The sequence below is a fragment of the Candoia aspera genome, chromosome 16 (assembly GCF_035149785.1).
Source record: "Candoia aspera isolate rCanAsp1 chromosome 16, rCanAsp1.hap2, whole genome shotgun sequence".
NCBI classification, from domain to species: Eukaryota; Metazoa; Chordata; class Lepidosauria; order Squamata; family Boidae; genus Candoia; species Candoia aspera.
In genome coordinates this window covers 1,558,971-1,569,310 of record NC_086168.1, presented here as the reverse complement: position 1 = coordinate 1,569,310, position 10,340 = coordinate 1,558,971, and positions in this window count along the sequence as shown.

Genomic DNA, 10,340 nt, shown 5'->3' with positions numbered 1-10,340 from the left:
CTCAGGAGCTGTTCCAGTAGATAATGCTTAATAGACAATCTACCTATGGAGGTGGTAGGTTCTCTGTCAGTGGAGGTTTCTAAGAAGCAGCCGGAGCTCAAGGATAGCTTAATTGGTTTTCCTGCACATTGCAGGGGTTGGACTAGATGATCCTTGGGGGTCCCTTCCAGTGTGCTAATGCATGATTCTGGGGTTCCAAAACAAGAGCTGAGCTGTGCAAACAAGGCCTGTCCACATTCTGCCATGGCTCTCCAAGGGATCCTTGTGCAGTTGCGAGGCCCCTCAAATGATGTGAATAGCATGCTAGGAGCCATGCTACAGAAAGGATAGGGTCACTTTAAAAAAGAAGGAACAGAGCAAAAAATAAATTCATGTAACTATTTAAGTGTTAAATTACAGCCCACTTGTCCTCCTAAGAGTCCCCAGTCCCTACATTGTATTAGATTCCCAGGTGTAAAATAAATTCAGCTGCACATGAGCAACCACAGTAACAAATCCCTCACACAGACACAGACCCACAGCTACACTTCCAGGGATCCCCAGGCTCTCGTCTTTCATTGATCCTAATTCACACACCAGCAAACGTGGACCGAGAGCTCTTTCTCATGGCAAGTTGCAGTCTACCAGCCCTTGACTGGCATTAAACGTGCTGCCCCGAGAGCCAAGCTCTCTCTCGCAGCAGCGATAAGGTTGGGGAGTGATGGGGTCTTGGCACTTTTAATGCCAGGCAAGTGGAATGGAAGCATAAGTGGGGGCTGCTTGATAATCTGAACTGTGACTGTGGAACGTCCCGCAAACCTGACACCGCACCGCGATGGACTGTCCCCGCAGAAGGGGTTTCCTGGCTCCCTGCAAGAACTCCGTCACCTCGAGGGCACTGCTGTCCAGTGGCTAAACGATCTAGATAGCCGGCCACAGGCTTAGTTACTTTAGCAAAGCTCATACATAACTTAATTGATTCATAATTCTATTCATCATTTGTATTGCGTGTTTTTAAAATTTATTGTCCCAATGTCCTAAATTTTATACACTTTTATATATTGTTTTTGTGATTTTTATGCAACAGTGCTGCATTCTGCTATGACATACAAAATAAAATGCCAGGCAAGTTAAAGAGAACCATGGGCGGATGCCCAGCTTCTTTGCCTTCTGACCAAACATCGCCAGCTGGCAGGAAAACCGACCACCGATCACTCTTGCAAGTGTGTGGTAGGACAGGGACTGGCTAGAGGTGGAGACTCAAATGGAGGGTCCAGCTGCCCCTCAAGCTGCCCCTCAAGGGTCACTGTCCCTGGAAGGGGAGGGACCGTTCCGAGGCTCTCGCTCAGGATAACCCCTCCTTCCTGTCTGTGCACTGTCAGGCAGACAGCAATGCTCTTCTGAAGGAGGGCTAAGCCTGTGTTCAGAGTCAGACCGGCTGACAGGGAACATACAGGATGAAGTGGGAGGAACAACTGATACGGGGGGTGAGGGGGGCAGTGTCCATCTCCAATAACAGAATAGTAGCTCCTGGGCAGGCCTGGAGAACATGCACGGTGGAGCAGACTTCAGACTGCATGGCTGGGATGGACCCATTTGTAGCAGTAACCTGGCAACTGCTACAGACATGCTTCAGAGGGGCAGATCCCTCTGTGGAAGCCGGTCCAGACCAGTCCAGGCCCTCTTGTAGTCCAGGCCTAAATGACCATGGAGGGCCTGGGGAAGGGGTCAGGCCTGAGGGAGCCAATAGCCGCTGACAGCCGCCCTGGTGGTGTGGCCCATGAGAGTGTAGCCACCACAGGTGCTTTCGCTCCAGAAGGACAGCCCTGAGCTGCCTCCCTTGCAGGCTGCAAATGAGGCAGAAGAAACAGCTGCCTTAGAGCTGCAGGGTGGGAGACGTGAGGCTGGGCCCGAAGAAGGCACTGGGCAGACCACAGGGTTTATTCTGCGTGGCTCAGCACCTCCTTTATTAACAGAGAAACTTTGCAGCACCTGGAATCCAGCTGGGCATATCCCAGACAGGGCACGCTCCCCATCTTGCCAGCCCAGGTTTGTGAGCTGGCCAGGTCCACCTGCTAAGACAACATGACCCACAGAGAGCCCCCAGCACCCCCCCCAATTCAGGGCACCCATCTCCGTGGGGAAGGAGGAAGGCAGATCTGCCCAAAGGCCACAAGCAGGTTCACTCTTCACAGCAGGGTCTGGTACTAGTGGTAGCCTGTGTTCACACAACCCTCTAACCCATGGCTTACTTAATCACGGTTTACCAAATTAACCCAGTTGGCCAGACTTACACCAGACATAGCTGAGCTACTATTTCCAGCAATTCTGGCAGCATGGTTAAGAGTGAGGCGTGCTGGGAGGTGTAGTTCAGCCCTGAACCCGACCCTGCTCACCTTTAAATGAGCTCTTTTGCACACCCTGCTAACCACAAAGAATGGTTTCCCAGCCACAAGGGCTGAGTTCACATAGTGTCAAACCCACCACCCAAACTCTGCTGTGGCAACATGGGAACTCCGCCTCTGTCCCCAAGCGCACCGTCCTTCCAGTCAGGCCGCGGCTGCATGAGAGTCTTGGGTTGGTGGTTGGGTTTGGAAACCGGGCTCTGACAGGTACAAGTATTGCTGACGCCAACATCTTACTGCAGTTTTTCAGGCGTGTTCTTTCCCTACACAAGAAGCTTCTGTTTCGTCACCTTCGTTTTTGGGTGGTGGAGAGCGAAGCTTCACATTTCTCAGGCTGGGATTTGAGTCTCATTGATGGAGATGCCCCTCGGGAAGGGAGGCCTCGGCAGCTTGCTTGTGGCGCATCCATCTCTCCCTGCGGAGCGCGAAGAGAGACCTGGGAGGAGGGACTTTGGAGGCAAAAGGGGACTTTGTCTTGGCGCAGGACCAGCCCCTCTGCCCACCGGAATGTCACCAAAAGAGGCTGAGCAGCTGAGTGAAAACCAGGAGGGGAACCAGTTTTTTAACCAATCTACTTATCGCAAAAGAAGGAAGCCAGAGGCCCAGAGCAATGCTTCTCCCCTCTGTTCTTCAACCCTTGACCTAGTGGCTGCTGCTGATGTGTGGAAAGAATTCAGAAATACTTCCTGTGTCCTCAGAGGGAAGTGGTGGAAATAGGGGTGGAGGAGCAAGATGGAGCCTTTTTGCCCTTATCTGAGGAGGGCAAGATTTCTTCACTGCCGTGACGCAACTGCTGAATCGTTCTGGGTCTAAGTTCAGCCCTCCCTCCTCTGAATCAGGAGAGACAACGCTGCCACTTTAGCAGGGTTTTTATTGTTGAATGGCAAGGTCTTCCAGACCTGAGGCCAGAGTTTCTGTGGCCAGTCTGTGCCGAGGCAGGGCGCTCCTGAAAGGAAACGCTGTGCACTAAAGCAGAGGGAGGGAAGCCACCCTGGGGCAATGCCCTTAATAGCGCCATGGCAAAAATGTGACCTTTCTCTATCAGGTGGAGGGACGACAGAATCAAAGGTACTGCCAAAAAGAATGGAGTTTCTGTGGAATTCTCACTAGCAGGCCAGCATTTCTTGCACTTACTTAGCAATGGGGTGTCAGAGGTGTTTTATCTTTCATTGTGTGGTCCTCTTTCTAGAATCATTTCCAGAATCCTAGAGTTGGAAGTATCTAGTCCAACCCTCTGCTCAGTGCAGGATCCACAACAGCAACTCTGACCAAGGACCATCCCGCCTCTGATAACTTTTGGTGCAGTTCTCCCGGCTGGAATGGAGAGTTGACTAGTTAGTAGGTGCTTGGGAATGCCTGCCCTTCATTGCTCAGTCCTCTCTCCACCCTCAGGAGAGGATTCCTCCCACCATGGGGCTTTCCAGGTTGGGGAGGGAGGTGGCAGCCAGGAAGGCTGCAGAGAATTGGAAAGTTGGATTCTCCAAGAGAAATTCTAAAGCACCTTGAGGATAATGGGGGAAAACAAGCCCCTTTCATAGGGGCAGTGGTTAACCAACCTGATCTCAAAGGCCAATGAAGCTGGGACCTAGTTAGTGTCTGGATGGGAGACCACTGAGAAAATCTCCCAGAAGAAGGCCACAGCCCAAGCACTTCTCCATCCTGCCAGGGGCAGCACACAATCACCTGGAGCTGTACAGGATGCCAGGCTGAGGCTGGTGAGCTGGATACCCTCCCTTCCCAAGCAAGAGGGGGCAGTCATGGCCACCAAGCCACCTGCCAAGTATCCCTTCACGTCGGAAGTGTGGGAGAAGAACCCCTGGGCTGAATCCTGGAACGGAGACGGAGAGTCTCTAGGGGTTTTTTTGCGCTACAGGGCTGAGTGTGCAGCTCCATTCTTGTCCTCTCGATTTAGGCAGACGCCAACTGGCCGAGCTGAGAAGGCTTCAAGGCTGGGACCTGCAATTGACTGCAGAGCCTGATGTGAAGCTTGACCTACAGTAGAAGGCTTTGGAGGACAACGTTGGCCCAGTGCTGCAATAACCTGGAAATAAGAGGATGTAAAACTCCTGTTAGTACTCAAGAAACAGAGGAATCAGCCTTTGATCCACTGAGCTCAGCATTGGCCAGAGCGATGGCTGAAGTTTCAAGCAGGGTTTCTGGCTGAAATTTCCTCTGCCTCTATTGCCATCTACTGGCCAAATCAGAAAATTGAACAGCAAGGTTTCTGGACATTTTTTTCCCAATGGTGCTGCAGGCAGTTCTCTCAAGCCCACAAGGCTTAATACTGTACCAACTTAATACTGACGTCAGTCAATAATAGGCAATTATCTATCAGAAGTTTCCCATAAAAGGTGTGAAACAGTTTGTGGCACCATTCGCACCTACGGGTAGATGGGAAAATGCTGGGAAACCAAGGTGTGTGCAAACAAACGCACGCCTATCCCCAGACCGACAGGAGCTGCTCCTGTTCTCCATTTTTAGCGGTGCTTAATTTTTAGCAAAAGCAAAGTCATGGCTGTGTTTTGGGTGAAAACAAAGTAGCACCCTTGGGATCAGAAACTCTCTTCCTCCCCAAAAGCTTTTGTTTACCTAGTTTTAACATTTTTATGCCTTTCCCATGAACCCCACCGTAAACAATAAAACAAATACATACAGTGCATTCGGAAAGTATTCAGACCCCCTTCACTTTTTTCAATTTTGTTATGTTGCAGCCTGATACTACAATCGTTCAAATTCATTTTTTTCTCATTAATCTACACTCAGTACCCCATAATGACAAAGTGAAAACAGAATTTTAGAAATGTCTGTAAATCTATTAAAAAGGAAAAACTGAAATATCACATGTACGTAAGTATTCAGACCCTTTACTTTCAACTTTGTTGAAGCACCTTTGGCAGCAATTACAGCCTCGAGTCTTTTTCAGTATGACGTGACAAGCTTTGCACACCTGGATTGGGGGATTTCCTGCCATTCTTCTTTGCAAATCCTCTCAAGCTCAATCAGATTGGATGGGGACCGTTGGTGGACAGCCATTTTCAGGTCCCTCCAGAGATGTTCAATAGGGTTCAAGTCAGAGCTCTGGCTGGGCCACTCTAGGACATTCACAGAGTTGTCTCTAAGCCAACTGTGTTGTCTCTGTGTTGTCTTGGCTGTGTGCTTAGGATCGTTGTCATGTTGGGAGGTGAACCTTTGGCCCAGTCTGAGGTCCTGAGCGCTGTGGAAGAGGTTTTCATTGAGGATATCTCTGTACTTTGCTCCATTCAGCTTTCCCTCAACCCTGACCGGTCTCCCAGTCCCTGCTGCTGAAAAACACCCCCACGCTTCACTGTTGGGATGGTATTGGGCAGGTGATGAGTGGTGCCTGGTGTCCTCCAGACATAATGTTTAGAATTGAGGCCAACCAGTTCAATCTTGGTTTCATCAGACCAGAGAATCTTGTTCCTCACAGTCCGAGAGCCCTTCAGGTGCTTTTTTGCAAACTCCAAGCAGGCTTTCATGTGACTGAGGAGAGGCTTCCGTCTAGCCACTCTGCCATGAAGCCCAGATCGGTGGAGGGCTGCAGTGATGGTTGTCCTTCTGGAACTTTGTCCCATCTCCACACAGGATCTCTGGAGTTCAGTCAGAGTGACCATCAGGTTCTTGGTCACCTCTCTTACTAAGGCTCTTCTCCCCCGATTGCTCAGTTTGGCCAGGTGACCAGCTCTTGGAAGAGTCCTGGTTGTGCCAAACTTCTTCCATCTGAGAATTATGGAGGCCACTGTGCTCTTGGGAACCTTCAGTGCAGCAGAAATTTTTTTGTAGCCTTCCCCAGATCTGTGCCTTGCAATAATCCTGTCTCTGAGCTCTGCAGGCAGCTCCTCTGACCTCACGGCTTTTGCTCTGGTACAGTCATTGTCAGCTGTGAGGCCTTCTATAGAGAGGTCTGTGCCTTTCCAAATCATGTCCAGTCAATTTAATTTACCACAGGTGGACTCCAATCAAGCTATAGAAACCGCTCAGCAACGATCAAGAGAAGTGGGAGGCACCCGAGCTAAATTTCAAGTGTTGTTGCAAAGGATCTGAATACTTACGTACATGTGATATTTCAGTTTTTCCTTTTTAATAGATTTACAGACATTTCTAAAATTCTGTTTTCACTTTGTCATTATGGGGTACTGAGTATAGATTAATGAGAAAAAAAAATGAATTTGAACGATTGTAGTATCAGGCTGGAACATAACAAAATTGAAAAAAGTGAAGGGGGTCTGAATACTTTCCGAATGCACTGTAGATTGTATTGATATTGTGCCTTTTCTCAGACAGCTTAAAGGAATATATGTGAATTTCCCCCAATTTTATGCTCCAAAATAATAATGTCAGGCAGGATGAGTAAGAGTAGGCTACCGGATGTTATTTAATTTACTTATTTTAAGGTTTATTTAGCTGCCCATATTATGAACTACAACCCTGGGTGGCTCTTTCTGTCTCTCCCTCTCACCCCGCCCCCCAAATAACACAATAAAAACTCCTAGTGCCTGCACTGTCCTACCTTGATGGGCTCCAGCCTCCTTCTACACTTGTGGGCTGCAGTTCTTTGGGTGACCACTAGAGGGTAGCAAAATTGAGGTCTGTATCTCTCTGCTGCCCTCTCTCTGGGTTACTAATTCAACTGTCCAACTGCTCTTAAAAAGATTTTTCTAACGTTCAGTTGGAATATGATACCAACTGATGCTGTGGAATAAAGAGAAAATAGGTCTTGTCTTCTTCTGTGGACCTTCCTTTTGGGGGATTGAAGAGAATAGCATATCCCCCTTCAGGGATCTTCCGCATGGCAGCCTTACGCTGCTCCTCTGCCATGGCTAAAGCGCCTAGAAGTGAAGGTGGTGTGAGCAATCGCTGTCTGGATTACCACCTGTTCCACTGCTTTGGCTTGACGGGGATCTGTCTGGATGGCAGATGGTCCCCAACTGGAGGATTCCCCTGCTCCTCCCTCTCCCACCCATGCTGGGGAAGCAAGCGCCAATTGCCTTTCCACGTGAATACAGTATGTGGCTTTGGAGGAACCCCCTGCTGATGACTCCCTTCTGCAAGACATTTTTTTAAATAAGAATTTTATTAAGTTTCAAGCAAAGATAAAAGCTACAGAAAAACAAAAAACTACAAAGAAAAAAACTAAAAAAGTGTAAAAACACAAGAGAAATTTTTTCAAAATTACAAAAATAGGTGACTTCTGACTTTTAACAGCAAGGATATACAACAATTTTACATAATCAATCCCTTACTCTATATTAAACCAAAATCACATTATTTCTATAACTCATTCCATTGGCACATTATAAAAATCACTAAATACAGTTGCTCCCTCCCCTTATATTAAAAGAAAAAAATATATATAAACCTCCTAATCAACTTCCCCCCAATAACATTTATTTAATTATTTCCTTCCTACTATTCTATACATTCCTGTCTACTATAATAAAGATCAAACTAAAAAACATATAAATTGTCTGCCATTGTACTTGATAATACAACAATTTTAATAATCTTAATCATATTAAACCCAAAACCAGACATGTGTTATTTTTTATTATACCTTAATCTTAATCCAAATCATTAAAGATAAACGAAATCAGCCAAACCCTAAAAGCAATCCGGATAAACATTCTTAAACCCTTATCCCACTTCAAAATAAACCAGAGCATTTACATATTCCCACAATGCGCACAGAGCTTTTTTCTTGAAAAAAAATTGAACATCCCAACTGCCCCCCTCAAAAACTCCAACTTCTCTTCAGCAGACCTCCCATACATAATAGCCCCTTCTTTTCCATGGCGTTCCATCAGAAGATCAGTTTCGCTTCTGGCTTGCAACTTGATCTCTCCCTTTAATTTCCTCAGTGCAACTCTCCGATCTTCATCCAGCATTTCAACTGAAGTCCCGATCTTGCTCTTAGAAGAGACGTTTCTGTCACTGTTAAATTCCTCAGTTTCATCCATGACATCCCCAAACAGATGACACATTTTAGACCTCATATTTTCCACAATGTCCTGAATGCCTTGCATAAAAACTGTTCAAAACAGCCGATTCAACATGTAGGAACATGCTAATATCTACAAATTTAGTTCAAAAATAATAACAGGGAGACAATTATTTACTCTCAATCCTCCTAAACATTTGGATGAAAAATAAAGTCCAAAACTTAAAAAGATTTTTTTAAAAAATTGATCCCAAAAATAACAATAAACACCAAGAGAACCTGCTTCTCCTTGCTGTAGAAAGCCTCTCTTAGTTGTTGTTTATTCGTTCAGTCGCTTCCGACTCTTCGTGACTTCATGGGCCAGCCCACGCCAGAGCTTCCTCTCGGTCGTCAACACCCCCAGCTCCCCCAGGGACGAGTCCGTCACCTCTAGAATATCATCCATCCACCTTGCCCTTGGTCGGCCCCTCTTCCTTTTGCCTTCCACTCTCCCTAGCATCAGCATCTTCTCCAGGGTGTCGTGTCTTCTCATTATGTGCCCAAAGTATTTCAGTTTTGCCTTTAATATCATTCCCTCAAGTGAGCAGTCTGGCTTTATTTCCTGGAGGATGGACTGGTTGGATCTTGCAGTCCAAGGCACCCTCAGAATTTTCCTCCAACACCACAGTTCCAAAGCATCTACCTTCCTTCTCTCAGCCTTCCTTATGGTCCAGCTCTCGCAGGCATATGTTACTACGGGGAACACCATTGCTTTAACTATGCAGACCTTTGTTGTCAGTGTGTTGTCTCTGCTCTTAACTATTTTATTGAGATTTGTCATTGCTCTTCTCCCAAGGATTAAGCGTCTTCTGATTTCCTGACTGCAGTCAGCATCTGCAGTAATCTTTGCACCTAGGAATACAAAGTCTTTCACTGCTTCTACATTTTCTCCCTCTATTTGCCAGTTATCAATCAAGCTGGTTGCCATAATCTTGGTTTTTTTGAGGTTTAGTTGCAAGCCAGCTTTTGCACTTTCTTCTTTCACCTTCATCATAAGGCTCCTCAGTTCCTCTTCGCTTTCAGCCATCAAAGTGGTATCATCTGCATATCTGAGATTGTTAATGTTTCTTCCAGCGATTTTAACTCCAGCCTTGGATTCCTCAAGCCCAGCATGTCGCATGATGTGTTCTGCATACAAGTTGAACAGGTAGGGTGAGAGTATACAGCCCTGCCGTACTCCTTTCCCAATCTTAAACCAGTCCGTTGTTCCGTGGTCTGTTCTTACTGTTGCTACTTGGTCGTTATACAGATTCTTCAGGAGGCAGACAAGATGACTTGGTATCCCCATACCGCTAAGAACTTGCCACAATTTGTTATGGTCCACACAGTCAAAGGCTTTAGAATAGTCGATAAAACAGAAATAGATGTTTTTCTGAAACTCCCTGGCTTTTTCCATTATCCATCAGATATTGGCAATTTGGTCCCTAGTTCCTCTGCCTTTTCTAAACCCAGCTTGTACATCACGTCTGGGGCTAGTTGAGCTCATCCTCTGTTCCTCCCCAGTAGCATTTTGACCATCTTCCGACCTGGGGGTCTCATCTTCCGATGGTATACCGACATATCTCTGGTTGTACTGATCCATTTAGTTTTCACGGCAAGGATACTGGGGTGGGTTGCCATTACCTTCCCCAGGGATCGCATTTAGTCTGACCTCTCTGTCATGACCTTCCTGTCTTGGGTGGCCCTTCACGGTTTAGCTCATGGCATCATTGAGGTGCTCAAGCTCCAGCACCACGACAAGGTAACAATCCTTTGCTGAAGTCTCTTAGGGTATGTGTACTTAAAAGAAATATAAATTGGGTCATTTAGAAATGGGGTGGCCGGTCTTTATATCCCTTTAAGGCTACAGTGCAGCTTGAAAATTGTGATGTCCCAGCCTCCCAGCTAGCTCTTACCAGTCGAGCGCAAATGCCGTTTGCGAACTTCTGGCTGCAAGCAGCTGTCTGGAGGACAGATGGGGT